This window comes from Pseudophryne corroboree, chromosome 9 (assembly GCF_028390025.1).
Source record: "Pseudophryne corroboree isolate aPseCor3 chromosome 9, aPseCor3.hap2, whole genome shotgun sequence".
In the NCBI taxonomy this organism is placed as follows: Eukaryota; Metazoa; Chordata; class Amphibia; order Anura; family Myobatrachidae; genus Pseudophryne; species Pseudophryne corroboree.
In genome coordinates, this window is record NC_086452.1 from 107509456 (window position 1) to 107530075 (window position 20620).

A 20620-nucleotide genomic window follows, 5' to 3' on the forward strand; every position below is an offset into this window, starting at 1 on the left:
TCAGTGCTCCTCTCAGTAACTGTCTCATTCTTCTTCTCTCTACTTCATCCCGGGTAATTCCACCCTTTTGTACTATCTTGTATAAAAGTTTGTCCAATCTTATTAAGTATGCACTTAACTTTTCTCCAGGTTCCTGGAACGTATGATGCAACCTAGATGTTAAATCCCCTACATCCTGTAACATACCATAGGCATAATCTAGAGCCTTGAAATACGTCTAAAGAGTAGCTTGTGTGTTACTTTGTCTAGCTGCCTGTATTATTCCCATGGCAGGCCCCCTTAGGCTTTCAACCACTCTTTGCCTTTTTATTTGATCAGGGCATTGCCATTTCTCAGCTTGCTGAACAGCAGCTTCCTTCCAGGATTCGGCTGCCGGTCCGCGAGCTCTGATTGGCTCTCGCACCGGCGGCTGGTTTGAAGTCCTACACGCTGCCGCCGCCACCCGACATAGCCGCGCTCTCCTCCCTGTCAGCAAGCAGCAGCAGCAGCGGTAAGCAGCACGGGGGGGACATCTGTATACCTGGCACTGTTGGGGCATCTGTATACCTGGCACTGTGGGGACATCTGTATACCTGGCACTGTGGGGACATCTGTATACCTGGCACTGGGGACATCTGTGTACCTGGCACTGTGGGGGGCATCTGTATACCTGGCACTGTGGGTGGCATCTGTATACCTGGCACTGTGTGTGGCATCTGTATACCTGGCACGGTAAGGGGCATATGTATACCTGGCACGGTGAGGGGCATTTGTATACCTGGCACTGTGGGGGCAATTGTGGATCTTGCACTGCACTATTGGGGGCATATGTGTATCACGTCCCATTTTTACTGGCCACACCCATTTTTTGGCGCGCGCGCCTATGGCGCGCACACACAGTACCTCTAAGGGGCATACCTACTGGGGGGCAGGGTCATTTTTTAAGTTGAGAATTTTTGTATGGCCCCCGAAGGATTTTATAAATATCCAAATGGCCCTCGGTAGAAAAAAGGTTCCACACCCCTGTACTAATGACTTCTTCATCTGAAAATTCAGAGAAATTTCCTCCTATAGCTATACACTTTTTAGGATTTTTCTCTTTTTGCATACACCAAGTGTATATATCCTCTCCTGTTAAATTCTCCATTCTTAGTACACTCGTATCTCAGCAGACTTGCCTCCAATATGTAACCCTCCCTACTTCCCGTGGATTGGAACACCCAAGCTTCCGTTAGTTTAATTGAGTTGCTTGGGTAACCCAATGTATTGTGTTATTCACTAAGGATAACTTGTAAATGCAGATATAATTACCTGTTTATGTTTCTAATTTACCTGTTCTTCTTTTGCAGATATCACAAACCGCTTCCAGCAAGTCAGACAGATGGTAAGTACATTTGTTTAATATATATATTCTACCCAGTTTTTATACATGTAATATAACTAGAATACATACATGACAATTCATAGAATTTTACAAATTCCCAAAAAACCCTATACATATAGATATTGCATGCAGTACAAAAAAATGTATTGACCTTACTTAGGGTGAGTGGCCCGGGTACTCATAACCTGAAATTGCGCAAGGTGGGGCCCATATAGCTGGAAAACAATAACATCTTGCAATATCCCAAATTTATAAGTGAATGAAAGTTCCTCTACTGAGTCTGAGGCCAATCAAATAAATCCTGCTTTGACTTGTAACTATGTAATATAATATCATGTTTAACTGTGTATTCCAAATGAAGTTACAGTTCAATGTGTTACAAGTAATGTTACACTACTTTGTATCCATCAGCCTGCATGTTGCTAAATGACTGGTGTTGAGGATAATACCAGTTGTTGAAATTTTAACTGTTACTTGCAGTAGATGCAGTATTTCAACTGAATCGGTCCATTTCCATACAGTCTTTCCCTTTTACAGTATGGCTAATTTAATCTCATCTAACTTTCCACTGCAGTAGTAAATATTAGAGATGAGCGGATTCGGTTTTACTCGGTTTTACTCGGTTCTCAAAACGGCATCTTATTGGCTCACGGATGTCACGTGTTTTGGATAGCCAATAAGATGCCGTTTTGAGAACCGAGTAAAACCGAGTAAAACCGAATCCGCTCATCTCTAGTAAATATACGTATTCCTTCTAACTTTCCTCTATTGCCTTTCTTGGCGACCTCTTATTAGCAGGGGATATCAACAGAATGCTAATCTTGTATAATTCAAGTCTATTCAACTGTATACTCAGTTTCATCTCCCCTGAGGATATATATGTATGCTATTACAATTTCCATGTTCTTGGAGTTTGGTATATAACACAACGGTGTAATTTGTCTTCCTCCTTTTTGTGCTAATAATGTAACTCTATTATTACACAACTATAGGTTTTATACCAGTCAATAACATGTAATAAATATATATATATATATATATATATATATATATATATATATAACAGAGCGAAGATTCAACCCCAATTTACTGCGCTATACCACTAGTCTCAAACCACCAAGAAATACCCTCTGTCAGATAAGGTATTAAAAGTAGATTTAGAATAGAAAAGGATTCTTGTGGGAGCCAATATGCCTTTTGTATGACAATAATTAAAAGTTTTTATTATACAGAAACAAACGATAATTATCCTAAACGTTCGTCATTGACACAACCTACTAAAAATTCAATAAAACAATGTTACAATCTTATGCATAAAAAAAATTCAAGTTGATGTGAGGATTTTACAGTCAGGTGATCACAGCCAGAACTTGAAATGGATGTATCTCCAACCAGATGCTTGTAATAAAGGCTTTATTAACCCGATGTTGCGAAACCGGTTTCGCAACATCGGGTTAATAAAGCCTTTATTACAAGCATCTGGTTGGAGATACATCCATTTCAAGTTCTGGCTGTGATCACCTGACTGTAAAATCCTCACATCAACTTGAATTTTTTTTATGCATAAGATTGTAACATTGTTTTATTGAATTTTTAGTAGGTTGTGTCAATGACGAACGTTTAGGATAATTATCGTTTGTTTCTGTATAATAAAAACTTTTAATTATTGTCATACAAAAGGCATATTGGCTCCCACGAGAATCCTTTTCTATTCTATATATATATATATATATATATATATATATATATATATATATATCTATCTCGTTGGTATATAAAGGAGCTCTCACTCTCTATGAACTATCCACTGTGCGGTGCGACCCTTATCACATTAGCTTTAGTAGGTATTTCTCTTGCTGTAGCTAAAGTTATTTACCACCCACAGGTAACTCTGTGCCAGTTTATATTCATAAAGCAGTTCATGCCAGTTCTTGGTCTCTGGTTGGGTGAAATGCTAAGGCACACTTAATATGACTTTCACCCCTCCTATTGCTTGGCTAACTGATATACAGCTGAGTATAATAACCAGTAAAGTTCAGGTTCTACTGCTCTCCTCTGTAGTAAAAATATGTACTATACACATATAATTTTTCCTCTGCTCTCTAATGACACCCCTCCCCCCCCCCCCCCCCCCTCTTGGAGCTGCCAGTTATCCCTTTAGCTTAACAGCTACAGTCACTGTATATAAATTGTGTATTTAATCCCAGCGCTAGCATTTCCTACAAGTTGGCAATGTTTAGTGTAAGTGTAATACAAAGGGGTGTTTTGTACACTCACACTTCTGTAGTAATAGTTGTGCTGCGTCTGGATGCTCCCCTGACTCCTTCTCTTGACAACCTCAGACAGGTGCCGTCCCCTCAGTACGCATTTGGGCTTCAGTGTGGAGACTCTGTCTTGGGAAAGAGGCTTTCTACTGTGGCTTTTGTCAGGTGTTGCTATGGCAACCACAACTTTGTCTCTCTCCTTGGGGTTCTCACTACACACCCCTTGGAGCTACCTTCAGCGCTGACTGCTGGGACGTTTGTGGCCACCTTCCTGCTGCTGCTTCTGCTGCCTGGGCTTACTTTAGCGCCGCCCGCCGGAGCTTCTGCGGCCGCCTCTCTGCCGCTGGCTCCCGCTCCCTGAGCCTCTTTCAGCTCCGTCCTCCGGAGCTCGCCTCTCTGCCGCTGGTTCCCGCTCCCTGAGCGTCTCTCAGCGCCGCCCGCTGGGACCTCTGTGGCCACCTTTCTGTCGCTGCTTCCGCCCCCTGGGCTTCTTTTAGTGCTGCCCACTGGAGCTTCTGTGGCCGTCTCTCTGCCGCTGGCTCCCGCTCCCTGAGCCTCTCTCAGCGCCGCCCGCCGGGACCTCTGTGGCCACCTCTCTGCCGCTGGCTCCCGCTCCCTGAGCCTCTTTAACAGGTAAGCCTGGTGCCGGTGAAGCTACTCAGTTTCCAGTAGCGCCGCTGTATGTTTACAGCATACAGCTCTTTGTAGCGGCGCACTGGAGAACTGGGTGCTCACGTTGACCAGGGGAACAGCAGCCTAACGTCCGCCAGCGGGAGCGCCTTATATATACATCTAGCCACCCACTCGCGGACTCCCTATCTTGCACATGGCCCTCTATTACCAGCTCGCGGGTCCCCCTCCGCTGCACACGGCCCTCTGTTACCGGCTCGCAGGTCCCCCTCTGTTGCACACGGCCCTCTGTTACCGGCTCGCGGGTCCCCCTCCGCTGCACACGGCCCCTCTAATCACCCGCATGCGGACCTCCCGCAGCAGCAGCACCACACTAATAATACCTTTTATTGTTCTATCTGCTAATGTATGCAATAAGCACACACCGCTTCACTGCACTAATACAATCTCTTTCTTTGGTTTAAACACATCTTCCCTATATTCATAAATAACTATACATTTCACCTACACTACAATATAGACCATTTCATGTATATACACATCATCAATATATATACATTATTATATACCTCTTTTATTACATAAACCAATTACATTAATTGATAGCTTCACATTTATATTTACATATTTATAGGTTTATCCTAATATTAGGCTACATGTATCTCTGGTTCTGGGCATAATAGAGACAAGCTGTCAGTGTCCACCGAAAGGGGAGAGTCCCAGCTTTTGGAGTATACCCTCAGTCTAAATCAGACAGAACCCGAGATATCTGGCTGAGAAGGGTAATTAACAGGCTCGGATGGAGAGCACTGCTTAGAAGTCGGATATCTCAGGTTCCCCAGGCCCGATTTTCAAAAATCTGGTGGTACTCCATCAGCTATCAGCCTAGGGCCCTTAGACTCCTGGGGCCCTAGGGCAATGCCCATTGTGCCCATATGAAAATACAGCCCTGGGCGCACTGCGGCACCAGCATATGCGCAGTTCAGACCTGATCAGCTGCTGTTAGAAAACGCACAGCAGCGATCAGGTCTGAATTAGGCCCCTTGTCCTCTCATGGGCAACTATCCAAGAAACAAATATAAATGAGATCTTCCTAGGTGTCTCACTGCCCGCAGGTCTGCATGGGAGGGCGGGAGGAATCAGCCGCTGCTTCCACCACGGCCACTGGAGAAGGACATCTTACAGTAAGATCTACACAGTGCTGGCCGCTCGCAGGTTCTGCAGGGCTGGGAGTCAACATAATTACATCAACCTCGGATAATGAGGAATGATTTATACATACCAAATTTAAAGTACATTTTTCACATACCAAGTTAAAAACACTATATTTTTCACATGAATAGTGCTTAAAAAACACATATACCGCAAGCTCTTAAAGGCACGGGAGTAATGGAACATTTTAAACCTGAAAGAGGTTCATAAGACACTTTTCAAACTGAAGCAGAAGTTTTATGTACAAAGTAACGGGGCGGGCAGAATGCTGGCAAGGAAGCTAAGGGGGAAATTAGCAAAGGAATGGACTAAGGTGATTTTTATCTTAAAAGGAATTAAGTAACTGATCCGGCGGATATTGCCAATGCATTTGCTGGTTACTATTCAGGGTTATACAATTTAGTTGATGACCCTGCAACCCCACAAACAACGGTGGATGCTATAGCAGACTTTCTAAAAGAAGCCCGGTAGCCCTCTCTAGGTGCTCCTATCCTCCAGTCATTAGCACGTCCCTAGTCTATAAAAGAAATAGCTGCTGTTATACACACCCTCCCAGTAGATAAGGCACCTGGTCCTGATGGATATATTAATACATTTTATAAGTGTTTCAGGGATAAGTTAACTATGGTTTTGGCCCAGATCTTTAACAAAGCCTCAACCTGGTTTTTTTCCCTAAAGAAATGCTGTAGGCGCGAATAGCTGCATTTCCAAAATCTGGTAAAAATCCTTCTTTGTTGGCTAATTATCGCCCTATAGCCCTCCTCAATACAGATGTTAAGATTTACGCTAAACGCATTGCAAACAGACTTAATTCCTTACAACCTTCCCTTATCCACCAGGACCAGGTGGGCTTTGTTAAAGGTAGACAATCTCCTGATAACACACGCAGGGTTATTAATATTGTAGATGCCTTCTCTGCTTCTAGTGAACCCCTATTATTACTTTCTTTGAAAGGCATTCAATAGACTTCACTGGGACAATTTACATGCCGTCCTCCATAAATTTTGATTTGATAGACATGCTTTATCTTCCGAAAAGGAACAAACGGCTGCGCTGAATATCAGGAACGAAACATAATGTACAGAGAGCCAACGTAAAAAATAACAATGTTTATTAATAAAACATATAAAAAGATTAATTATCAAATAACCGGTGAATAATATATATAAATATATATAAGAACAATCACTAGACGTGAACTAGTGGTATATTGTAATAACTCAGCTTATAAAATCCCGTTACAGGCTCTATTCCATGTATTTTACATTCCCATTCATGACCGTTATGTAATGGGTCACATACTCATTTTGACTAAACTTTTGATTGCCCGACACTGGTGTTCAATTACGCCCCCAGTATTATTGCAGTAGAGAAGAATGTCCAGTCCTATCATGAATCCGTAACTGCATGCTCTTCATATTCATCATCAACCAACAACCTGCTGTTACGCTGATTTGGCTGGAGTGAACATTGGGCCAATAAACATAAATCTAAATACAAGGTTTAATCTACCCTTTGTTGTTATTTGACTTTTCTAGCTTTAGTTTTACTTCTCTCTCTTCTCTGTATATTTGGGCGACAATTATGTTACTATATTCATGATAGAAGAACCTTGTTACCTTCCGTGCTCCAGTATTCATGTACAATCTGTAATATTTTAGTGTATCCACTGTACCTGGTCCCTTTCCCCCCTTTTTTATTTCTGTACCCCCCCCCCCCCTTCATTTCTATAACACATAGCATGTACACAAATACCAAACTACAAGTTAATAAAATTCTATAGTCTGTAACTTCTTATATTTATCCAAATGAATATATATTACATGATGTTCACATAAGGAGACTAATCTTACTATAAATACAGATGATTACACTGTAACTATGCTTTATAAAAATGGAATGATCATTCAACCTTTTCGGATACAAATGTATTTAATGATAGAATCCAATAAGTTTCTCTATGCAACAACTCCTTTTCTCTTACGTCCTAGAGGATGCTGGGGTCCACATTAGTACCATGGGGTATAGACAGGTCCAATAGGAGCCATGGGCACTTTAAGAGTTTAATAGTGTGGGCTGGCTCCTCCCTCTATGCTCCTCCTACCAGCCTCAGTTTAGAAAATGTGCCCGGAGGAGCCGGTCACAGCTAGGGGAGCTCCTAGGAGTTTTTCTAGCTTTATTATTTTAAAAAGAGTTAGGCACAGGGAGGCTGCTGGCAACAGCCTCCCTGCTTCGTGGGACTTAGGGGGGGGTAGTGTCCAACCCTCTGAGGTTAATGGCTACTATCTCCGCTGACAGGACACTGAGCTCCTGAGGGTGATGATCGCTAGCCCACCGAGGCGACCGCTCACTCCCGCAGCATGCCGCTGCCCTCTAACAGAGCCAGAAGATGACGGTGGTGAGTAGATCACCGGCGACCCGACAAGCGGGGAGCCAGTGTGAATGGCGGCATCAGGGTAGGAGAGCAGCATTAAGGCTGTGCTCCAGAGGGCACAGTGGTACTACGGTGCGGCGCTGTGAGGGGCGCCCTGGGCTAGCGCAACACCCTTAAAACTGGTCAATGGGCTATCAGGGAATGTGTTCTACTGCCAGCTGTGTAATTTACCTCAGGCCAGTATAATCATAAAGTGCGGGAAGACGCGCCATGACAGGGGAGCTTCTCCTCAGAGTGGATCGAGCAGCTCACGAGCGCCAGTTTCTCCCTGCAGACCACACTACGGAGACGCTGAGGGAGCGCTGACCCTCCACATAACTCTATCCTGCGTGGTACCAGGGGGTTATAGAAGGGGGGGGGGAGTATTTTTTCACATTACTGTGTAGTCTATTAAAGTTGCACAGTCAGCGCCAAGCATTTATTATATATCTGTCTACTGGGGCCCTGTGTGGGCTGGCTCCATGCCTCTGTGTCTCTCTGAAGGTACATGGGAGAAACTGTCTGACATTTTCCTGTGTGTGTGTGTGTGTGTGTGTGTGTGTGTATGCTAATTATCTCACACAGAGCCGGCCATAGGCATAGGCAAACTAGGCAATTGCCTAGGGCATTTGATATGCCTAGGGGCATCAGCAGCTTCTGCTGATTAAAATGATATGCGGCATGCCTGTATTCTGTGTGTAACATTTCATATGCAGATACAGCCACAGTCTCACACAGTATATAGGCATGCTGCATATCATTTTAATCAGCAGAAGCTGCTTGTGCATCCTAGCCACATAGAAATGCAAATAATATGCAGTTTCATAAATAAAAGGTGCCCGACGTTAGCATTGAGGCAAGATTTATGAGGACACATCTGTATCCAAGCAGAGGCAGAGGTCACAGTGTTAGTGGCAGTGTGAGTGCTGTGTGCATGTGAGTGGGTTGGTTGTGCAGTAGTGTTCAGAATATGTGTAAGGAGCATTATGTGTGTCATGTAAAAATGCATTAATAATGTGCAACATATGTGTAAAGGGGCACTCTGTGTCATTATGTGTATAAGGGCATTAATAATGTGTGGCATATGTGTAACAGGGTACTACTGTATGTGTGTCATTATGTGTATAGGGGCACTAATAATGTGCAGCAAATGTGTAGGGGGCACTATGTGTGTCATTATGTTTATAAGGGCATTAATAATGTGCGGCATATGTGTGAGGGACATTATGTGTAAAAGGGCATTAATAAAGGTTGTCATAATGTGTAAGGCGCATTATGTTTATATGGACATTAATGTGTCTCATATGTGTAAGGGGCATTACTGTGTGGAATTGTGTATAAATGCATTACTAATGTGTGGCATTATGTGTATAAGGTGCTCTACTATGTGGCGTTGCGTATAGAAAGGGCACTACTGTGTCGTCTAATGTGAATAAAGAGCAATAGGGTGTGGTGTAATGTGAATAAGGAGCAATTCAGTGTGATGTAAAGTGAATAAGGGGCTCTACTGTGAGGAGTAACGTTTATAAGGTAAAGTGATACTACTGTGGGATGTAATATGAATTATGGACACTATTGCATGATAAAATGTGAATAAAGTTGCAGTACTGTGTGGCGTAATTGGAATTTGGGGTTACTATTGTGTGGCCATGCCCCTTGCCAGCAAAAACACACCCCTTTTTGGGCTGTGCGCCAAATGTGCGAACTGTTCCTATTTAAAATATAGGGAGTACAAACACCAAAATAAGGACTGCTATGGGTGAGGGGTGATGGTGCTGGGAAAGAGGTGCAAGGTCAGAGGCGGAACCAGCGGTGGTGCTGGGGGGCACCAGCCAAAATCTTGCCTAGGGCATCATATTGGTTAGGGCCAGCTCTGATCTCACATTACCATGTCTAGGGACTCTGTATCTTGTGCTGCAGAGTTTGTATCTTCTCCAGAAGAGTATATTCCATGTACTCAGGAATGCAATACACTGTCTCAGCCCTCTGAACCCGAGCATCTAGGATAGCTCATAATGAGACTGAAACTCAGGTTTTAAAACAATCTGTAGAGGTTTTGTCGTATTCTACTTCCACTACCTCATCTATGTCCCCTGGTATATGCCCCCAAAAGTGTGCTCTTGCCCAGGTAATGCAAGTCGACACTGATACCGACTCTGATACGGGTGATGGTGATGGGGACACACTGCGGGGGGAGGCATCCCTTGCTAAAAAGGTGCAGCTAATGATTGAGGCCATACGGGACGTTTTACACATTACTGACAAGGTAGCTGAGCAGGTAGAGGGGGCTTTCTTTACATACAATAAGAAAGTCTAGCTTACCTTTCCTGCATCTAGGGAATTAAACCCAATATTTGAAATATCCTGGGAAAACCAAGAGAAAAAATTCCAGATCCCAAAGAGAGTTCTAGTTGCTTTTCCTTTTCCTGAAGAGGATAGGAAAAAGTGGGAAAACCATCCTATAGTAGACGCTTCTGTTTCTAGATTGTCTTAAAAGGTGGTTTTACCTGTCCCTGGGTCTACCGCTTTGAAAGAGCCGGCAGACCGCAAGATTGAGACTACGCTCAAATCCATATACACTGCTTCAGGCGTGGTGCTTAGGCCCACTATTGCTTGTGCATGGATTACTAAAGCCATAGTAAAGTGGTCGGGCACGTTACTAGAGGATTTAGATACTATGGATAGAAGTGGAAAAAGATTATTCCTACCCTGATCCAGGCTAGGAAAGGACTAATGTCTAAACATTACCATCGCATTTGGAAAAAGTATGTGTCTTGGTGTGAATCCAAGAACTTTCCTACGGTGGATTTTCAACTTGGGCGGTTTCTCCTCTTCCTGCATCCAGGTATGGATGTGCGCCTACGTTTGGGCTCCATAAAAGTCCAGATTTCGGCCTTGTCCATTTTCTTCCAAAAACAGTTGGCTTCCAACCCTGAGGTTCAGACTTTCTTGAAAAGGGTGCTGCACATCCAGCCTCCCTTTTTGCCTCCTAAAGCACCTTGTGATCTTAACGTGGTGTTGCAGTTCCTGCAATTTGATTGGTTCGAGGCTTTACAGGAGGTTGAGGTCAAGATTCTTAATTGGAAGGCTGTCACACTGTTGGCATTAGCTTCAGCTAGGCGTGTGTCAGAATTGGGGGCATTGTACTGCAAGAGCCCCTACTTGATTTTCCATGAAGATAGAGCTGAGCTCAGGACGCGTCAGCAGTTTCTTCCAAAGGTTGTGTTGGCTTTTCATATCAACCAACCTATTGTGGTGCCAGTGGCTACTTACTCCTCAATTACCTCAAAGTCCTTGGTTGTTGTGAGGGCTTTGTGAATTTATGTGAAGAGGACTTCACGTCACAGAAAGTCAGACTCTCTATCCTTTATGATCACAACAAGATTCGGTGTCCTGCCTCTAAGCAGACGATTTCTCGCTGGATCAGGTTCACTATCCAGCATGCTTATTCTACGGCAGGCTTGCCGTGTCCAAAATCCATTAAGGCCCACTCTACTCGTAAGGTGGGTTCTTCCTGGGTGGCTGCCCGGGGTGTCTCGACTTTACAGCTTTGCAGAGCGGCTACTTTGGTCGGGGTCGAACACATTTGCTAAGTTCTACAAGTTCGATACTTTGGCCTCTAAGGGCCTAAAGTTTGGTGAATCAGTTCTGCAGGAGCCTCCGAGCTCTCCCTCCCGTCCTGGGAGCTTTGGTACATCCCCATGGTACTAATGTGGACCCCAGCATCCTCTAGGATGTAAGAGAAAATAGGATTTTAATTACCTACCAGTAAATCCTTTTCTCGTAGTCCCTAGAGGATGCTGGGCGCCCGCCCAGCACTTCGTTTTCCTGCAGTTGTTACTTGGTTCAGTACTGCCTTGTTACTTGGTTTAGTACTGTGTTGTTACTTGATTAAGTACTGTTATTCAACTGTTGCTGAGGTTGTTAAGGCTGGTTGGGCTGGTTTTCCTTGTTATGTGTGAATCTCACCACTATCTGTGTATTTTCTTCTCTCTAAGTATGTCCGTTCCCTCGGGCACAGTTTCTAGACTGAGTCTGGTAGGAGGGGCATAGAGGGAGGAGCCATCCCACACCATTAAACTCTTAAAGTGCCCATGGCTCCTAGTGGACCCGTCTATACCCCACGGTACTAATGTGGACCACTGCATCCTCTACGGACTACGAGAAAAGGATTTACCGGTAGGCAATTAAAATCCTATTTTCTCTATCTCCTCCTATCTCAATTATTCCTTCAAATTCAATACCCTTAAATTTAAATTTATTTAGGTCACTATTATGATGTTCTTTAAAATGCCTTGGAACACTGTGGTTTGTTACTTTAATTTAAATGTTTGTCATGTGGGGCGTGGCCACGGCAGCTCAGGAGTAGGAAGCAGATCCCGGGAGCTCCCTGGATAAAACATCCTTATATACCATCCTGATACCCTCTGGTGTGCCAAACCACCCTGTTTCCCTTCACTGTGCTGCAGGGCACCGGCAGGCGACTTCCCCGCTCCCCCTGAGGTCTGTACGGCCGCGGCGGCACACTTCCGGATCCGAGGCCTATACCTCCTCCGGATCCCCGGCCTCAATTTTGGCGTCTCCCGGCCGCGCTGTGTCCGGAGCCTTGGAGGCGGCCTGCTGTCACCGCTGGACGCCGCGGAGAGGTGTGGAAGCAGCGGCTGGTCCCCCTCTTGATTGTGGGCTGTAATCTGTGGCCCCGAACACCGGAGCACACCCAGCAGCTCCTGGAAGGGGGAAGAGGGCTCTGTATGTGGCAGCCATTTCATGATCAGCTGCATGGCCCCAGTGCTCTGGACTGCTACTCCAGGACATAAAGGGGATATTATTCTCATTTAAAGGCTGCCTGATCTGCAACTGGTGAGTGACTTTTACCTCCTGGGATCAATTTATATTTTGCCTGCATCTGCTATCTCATTTTACATACTAAAAGACTGCATCGCTCCTGATCTCCCCTATACTCTGAGACGCTGCCAATACCTTATTTTATACTTACCTATTACTCAGACGACCAGCTGTGGATGTATTTCTGCTTATTACAACCTTAAAAATGTATTATTGCCGTCTCCTTCTATATTTCTGACCTAAAAATATACCGGAGTGTTTGTTACTACCTATTGCCCGCCATGGTTCGGGACGGCCAGCGCGCGGCGGCGGCGGCGAAGCTGGAGAAATTTGTCAGACAACCTAATCCACCTAACATACGGGCCTCGCAGGCTGCAACACAGGGGGCCTCTCCGTCCCACTCCTACTCGCCATCTGCTACAGTTGCTGATTCCCCTAACACACCAACAGCTCCATCCCTTCAACAAGTGCTGGAGGCAATAGCAGGGTCGGAGCAGCGTCTTTCAGATAAGATGGAGAAAGTGCAGTGTGATCTCTCACTGCTTCGGCAGGACGTCCAACGCATACGAGAGAGAGTGGGAGAGGCAGAAACCCGTGTCTCGAATCTGGAGGATATGTGCGGTCCTATGAAACAGTGCATTTCCACGGTAACCCAGCAAGTAACATCCCTTCAATCCAAGATACTAGACATGGAGGGAAGGCTGCGTAGAAATAATGTGCGTTTTGTTGGCCTGCCGGAGAAGGAGGAGGGCTCCCAGCCTGAGGCCTTCCTAGAGTCATGGCTTTTGGAATTGTACGGCGTTGAATCCTTCACGGCACAGTTTACGGTGGAGCGTGCACATCGGATACCATCTCGTCCTCTACCTCCTGGCGCCCCTCCGCGCACCTTCATCGCCAAATTTCTGCATTATAGGGATCGTGACTCGGTCCTCCGTTTGGGACGCACAAAAGGCCCTCTTGTCAGGAATGGAGTTACCGTGTCAGCTTTTCCTGATTTTGCCGCGGACGTCCAGAAGGATCGAGCCCAGTTTATGCCTATCAAGAGGCGCCTCAGAGACCTGAACCTCTCCTACTCTATGCTGTTTCCTTCCCGCCTTAGGGTGGTAGCGGACGGGGAAACCAAATTCTTCAATTCCCCCAGAGAGGCAGCCCAATGGCTGGACGGATATGCACCGGGAGCGCGCCAGCTAGCCCCGGACTGAGGCCCTGCATAGTATAATGTTTGGGTGGGATCACTGGAGGCCTCTACCCATTGTCCAGGGAGCCCCCCCTTGGCGTTGGTGGCTCAGGATTTTTTTTCTTTTTTCTTTCTTATTCTTGCTCGCTTGATCTGGTTAAGGGCTTTGCCTGAAATTAGCATTTGAGAGTTGGATTTGATTGTTTGGGATTTAAGTATGCCGAAGTTAGGGGTGGTATACGGGGAGGGAGGGGGAGATCAACGAACAGCTTGTTGCTGTTCCTTCTGCAAGTTTTTTTCTTTCTATAGTTTGTTATTTTTCTCATGCTTCAATTTGTTTTTGAGTATGTTTTTTTTGTTGTGGGAAGTATGTTTGATGCATTGGACACTGTCGTATAAGTTTCAGGGTTTGAGTATTATAGCACTGTTCCTGCTCGTATTAGCGATTTCCAGGAACACTCCCTGGGTTGTTCCTCTAGGTTACTACATAGCATACTACCAGGTCTATGGCTAATTTGAAATTTCTGACATGGAATGTTCGAGGTTTAAATAATAAGATAAAACGTTCCTTAGTTTTGACTACACTTCGGAAATATGGCCCGGATATTGCGTGTCTCTGCGAGACTCACTTGGAAGGGAATAGGTTACTGTCACTTAGAAGACCCTGGGTGGGCTGGGCCTATCACGCTTCTCACTCCTCTTCCTCCAGGGGAGTGTCAATCCTGATAAGGAAATCGGTCCAATTTGAGCTGGTGTCGGTCAAAACTGATCAGTACGGTCGTTTTGTGTTCCTTGACTGTAGATTAAGTTCCCAACCCTACTACATACTGGCGGTTTATATCCCCCCCCCCTTCTCGTACGATGTGCTACAGCAGGCTGCTTCATTCATAGCCTCCTCCCCGGACACCCCGGTGGTCTGCTTGGGTGACTTTAACAATGTTACTAATTTAGCTTTAGACAGATGGCGCTCTCCGCAGGCTGCTGGGGTGCGCTCTAGTCCTACTAAATTTGCTGATTTTCTGAATAATTTGCAGTGGGTGGATGTGTGGAGAGTTCGACACCCTACTACTAGCCAGTTTTCATGATTTTCTGGCACGCATGGTTCGTTCTCCAGAATCGACCTGACCCTGCTGTCCCCCGTTCTTCTCCCCAGGGTGGTTGACGTCCAGTATGAGGCCCGGGGTATATCTGATCACTCCCCTATGGTGTTGACTCTCGCTGTGGAGAGACAGAGGGGACATTCATATTGGAAACTTCATCCTTCCTGGCTGTTACAAATGGGTGACTGCTCTGACCAGGCGACTCAGTGGGAGGGCTATTTTAATGACAATGTGGGCTCGGCCTCGGGAACAGTGGTCTGGGATTCGTTTAAGCCTTCCTGAGGGGTACGTATATTAGACGCATTTCTGCCCTTAAAACGTCCTGCAGGGAAAGAGAGCGAACCCTTGAGAGTGACGCCAGAAATTTGGAATCTAGATACTTGGTAGATGGCACCCCTGCACTGAAGATACGCTGGCTGGCGGCCCAGTCGGCTTGGGTGGCTCATCTGTCTGATAAAAACTCGCGCTCGCTTCTATTCCAGGCTACTAATATTTATATGCAGGGCGATAGGCCAGGTGGCCTGCTGGCCCGCTTGGTGCACAGTGACCGCCCAGGATCTACCATTGCCCAGATGACCGGTAGCGATGGCTCCCTTGTGAACACCACGCCGGACATTGCGCAGCTATTCCGCTCTTACTATGCTGAGGTCTACAGTTCACAACTGGTAGACTCGGCATCAGACATCTCCGCTTATTTAAGAAATATTCCCCTACCCACACTCTCCTCGGAGGCCTCTGAGGTGTTGGAGGCACCCCTGACTCTGGATGAGGTAACGGCAACTATTGGCTTGTCTCCCAACGGCAAGGCACCGGGCTATGATGGCATCCCCTCAGAGGTATACAAGACCCACATTGATTTCTTTGGTCCTCGGCTTCACGCCCTATATTCAGATATTTTTGTTAATGATCAACTTCCCCCCTCTATGGCGGAGGCGGTTATTATAGTAATCCCGAAGCCCGGAAAGGACCCTAAATCCCCAGAATCCTATAGACCGATATCATTGATTCCCACCGACGCTAAGATTCTGGCCAAGATTTTAGCTGTTCGACTTAACACAGTAATCACCTCCATTATCCACTCCGACCAGACTGGCTTTATGCCAGGGATGTCCACTTCTATTAACCTACGTAGATTATATACCATTTTACAAGTCCCGCATGACTTTCCCTCCGACTCGGTAGTGGTCTCACTGGATGCCGCTAAGGCATTTGACAGTATTGAGTGGTCCTATCTATGGGAAGTCATGACATGTATGGGATTCGGACCTAATTTTATAAGATGGGTTAAATTACTTTATCAACACCCGACCGCCAGGATCTCGGTGAACGGCTATGTATCTCCCTCGTTCCGCTTGTATGGCGGGACCAGACAGGGATGCCCTCTGTCCCCAACCCTGTTTGCCCTGGCCATCGAGCCTTTAGCCTGTCTAATAAGGTCCCATCCGGGTATAGTGGGCATTCATACTGGCCCTCGGGAGGACAGGATTGCCCTCTACGCTGACGACATGCTGCTGTTCTTGCAGGATTACACCAAGTCTATGCCTATATTGTTGCAATTGATTGAGGAGTTCGGTGAATACTCAGGCCTTCATATTAACTGGTCTAAATCCTCCATTATGCCTGTGATTGGCCCCCCCCCTGCTGTTCCTAAAGTCTCCCTACCGCTATGTTGGACGGCGAAATTTAAATATCTTGGGATTCAGGTAACCAATGATCCCTCTGACTTTACACCTTTGAACCTTGATCCGATCATGCAACAGGCTGCTCGTAAATCTAAGACTTGGTGTAAGCTTCCATTGACTGTATCTGGCAGGGTCAGCCTCGTGAAAATGATATTACTACCTAAGATTCTATATGTGATTCTTCAATCCCCTGTATATATTCATCCATCCTTCTTTAGAAAACTGAATAGTGTCCTCTCCTCTTTAATTTGGGCTAACAAACGTCCTAGAATACAGCTGAACACGCTCACCAGGTTGCGCTGCGACGGAGGTCTGGCTTTGCCAGACTTTCAGATGTACTACTATGCCGCTCAGCTGACACATATTAGTGCATGGGTGCAGGATACTGGCGTCACTTCTCTCCATTGGGTATTTATACAATGCTACTTCCCCGGTTTATCTCCCCTGCAGGTGTTACTGAGTGGGAGCCTGGCCCGGTTCCTCCCCCCTCTTCTATATCAGGCCATGAAGGTGTGGCAGGCACTAAGAACTCTTTTGAAATTCGATGGATTGGACCCGGACACCCCCCTCTGGTACTCTAAGTGGCTCCCTGAACTATATGCGCTCGAGGGACGGGAGGTTTGGGCCCCTAAATTAGTAGTTTCCATAAATCATCTCTATACGGATAATACACTTAAATCCTTCCAACAACTAAAAGACGAGTTTGATCTACCTAACTCCTATTTTTTTAGATACCTCCAACTCAGGCATGCTTTGCAGTCCCAATTCGCCACTTCCCCCCCTAAGATCATACCATTTCCCATTAAGACTTTTATAAGTATGCTGGGTCGGGTTAAGATGATTTCCCATGCTTATGGCTATCTACTCGCCAAACTGCATACTGCCCCTTTGACGCGTCTCCGTGTCAAATGGGAAGAGGATTTGGGCCCCATAGATGAGGAAAACTGGGCCCTAGCTTTGGAAACTCCGAGCAGGGTTACCAAATCCATCAGGTTTCAACAAATACAATACTTCCTTTTGCACAGAATATATATGACCCCGGCAAGACTGGCTAGACTCGGGACGGGCCGTGCGGGTGACTGCCCTAAATGTGGGATGACTGCAGGTACTTTTTGGCATCTTATTTGGGACTGCCCGAAGTTGCGGGCTTTCTGGTCGGGGGTCGGGTCGATTCTGGTGAACACGGGGGTGGACGAGGCCATGCTTACCCCGCAATTTTGTATCCTGGGAATGGGAGGATCTGATTGTGTATCTAGTCCACAGGGCCTCTATGCTCGCAACATGTGTGCAATGGCGAAGGTGAGCATCGCGAGGCTATGGATGGCCCCCAAGGGCCCTACACTCCCCGCTTTTAAGGCACTAATAAACGACACAGTCTTCAAGGAACGATACATTTACATGAAACAGAATGCTTCCGCTAAATTTGATAGAATTTGGTCTCCATGGCTGGAATCCACATACTCCTTGCCAGACCCTATAACTTAGTGGCACCGGGGTTGCTAACGAGTCCTGGAATTGCTAATATATGATTTCTATAGGGCTACAAGCTTCCCTCTCACCCAATGGGTAGTGTATGAGAGGATGGCTCAACGCCCAGCTAGACAGGGTAGGATTTAGAGTGCTAATATCCCCCAATGTGTCTTCTTCCCCCTAGTTATTTTTTTGTTTTGTTTTCTCGTTTCTTCCTTTTTTGGAGCTTTCGGTGTTTGGTTTCTGTTTGATATCCCTTTTTTTTTTTTTTCTGAGGAGACTTACTCGGACAAGTTGTCCGTAAGAGTTTTAAATGGGGAGAAAAACCAAAACTAAGTATAATGAGAGTTCTTGAACACTAGAGCACACGGATTAGATAAGATATTAGTATAAATAATTGCACATACCTAGGCACCTATGAACGTATGACATATTATCATAATAAGCCGAAAATGAATGATGTTACCCGATGTTGTCATGTCATTATGTGTATGGTATGTTCCTTATATGCAATGTCTATGTGCAAACTAACCTCCTTCGAAATAAAAATACTTTATTTAAAAAAAAAAAATAATGTTTGTCATGTGTTCAATGATCCGTATCTTTAGAACCCTCTTTGTCTTTCCTATGTAACAGTACCCACATGGACAGGAAAGCATGTATACAATATAAGTGGAATTGCAGTTAATAAAGTTTTTTATCGGAAAGAGTTTATGAGATGAGCGGGTTCGGTTTCTTTGAATCCGAACCCGCACGAACTTCACTTTTTTTTTCACGGGTCCGAGCGACTCGGATCTTCCCGCCTTGCTCGGTTAACCCGAGCGCGCCCGAACGTCATCATGACGCTGTCGGATTCTCGCGAGACTCGGATTCTATATAAGGAGCCGCGCGTCGCCGCCATTTTCACACGTGCATTGAGATTGATAGGGAGAGGACGTGGCTGGCGTCCTCTCCATTTAGATTAGATTTAGAAGAGAGAGAGAGAGAGAGATTGCTGTGATACTGTAGATTAGAAGAGAGTGCAGACAGAGTTTAGTGACTGACGACCACAGTGACCAGTGACCACCAGAGACAGTGCAGTTGTTTGTTTTATTTAATATATCCGTTCTCTGCCTGAAAAAAACGATACACAGTCACACAGTGACTCAGTCTGTGTGCACTGCTCAGCCCAGTGTGCTGCACATCAATGTATTGTATATAAAGCTTATAATTGTGGGGGAGACTGGGGAGCACTGCAGGTTGTTATAGCAGGAGCCAGGAGTACATGATAAATAATATTATATTAAAATTAAACAGTGCACACTTTTGCTGCAGGAGTGCCACTGCCAGTGTGACTAGTGGTGACCAGTGCCTGACCACCAGTATATTAGTAGTATTGTATACTATCTCTTTATCAACCAGTCTATATTAGCAGCAGACACAGTACAGTGCGGTAGTTCACGGCTGTGGCTACCTCTGTGTCGGCACTCGGCAGGCAGTCCGTCCATCCATAATTGTATTATAATATATACCACCTAACCGTGGTTTTTTTTTCATTCTTTATACCGTCGTCATACTAGTTGTTACGAGTATACTACTATCTCTTTATCAACCAGTGTACAGTGCGGTAGTTCACGGCTGTGGCTACCTCTGTGTCGGCACTCGGCAGGCAGTCCGTCCAACCATAATTGTATTATATACCACCTAACCGTGGTTTTTTTTTCATTCTTTATACCGTCGTCATACTAGTTGTTACGAGTATACTACTATCTCTTTATCAACCAGTGTACAGTGCGGTAGTTCACGGCTGTGGCTACCTCTGTGTCGGCACTCGGCAGGCAGTCCGTCCATCCATAATTGTATTATAATATATACCACCTAACCGTGGTTTTTTTTTCATTCTTTATACCGTCGTCATACTAGTTGTTACGAGTATACTACTATCTCTTTATCAACCAGTGTACAGTGCGGTAGTTCACGGCTGTGGCTACCTCTGTGTCGGCACTCGGCAGGCAGTCCGTCCAACCATAATTGTATTATAATATATACCACCTAACCGTGGTTTTTTTTTCATTCTTTATACCGTCGTCATACTAGTTGTTACGAGTATATACTACTATCTCTTTATCAACCAGTGTACAGTGCGGTAGTTCACGGCTGTGGCTACCTCTGTGTCGGCACTCGGCAGGCAGTCCGTCCATCCATAATTGTATTATAATATATACCACCTAACCGTGGTTTTTTTTTCATTCTTTATACCGTCGTCATACTAGTTGTTACGAGTATACTACTATCTCTTTATCAACCAGTGTACAGTGCGGTAGTTCACGGCTGTGGCTACCTCTGTGTCGGCACTCGGCAGGCAGTCCGTCCAACCATAATTGTATTATAATATATACCACCTAACCGTGGTTTTTTTTTCATTCTTTATACCGTCGTCATACTAGTTGTTACGAGTATACTACTATCTCTTTATCAACCAGTG

At 45.4% G+C, this 20620-nt stretch overlaps 1 long non-coding RNA gene across 1 annotated transcript in view; it reads left to right on the forward strand.

Moving 5' to 3' along the window:
- Nucleotides 1-20620, forward strand: part of LOC134956752 (uncharacterized) — a 196351-nt gene that overhangs the window by 89998 nt on the left and 85733 nt on the right. Inside the window, exon 3 of the long non-coding RNA XR_010186149.1 lies at nt 1329-1363. This is a non-coding gene — a long non-coding RNA (uncharacterized LOC134956752). The remainder of the gene's footprint in view (nt 1-1328; nt 1364-20620) is intronic.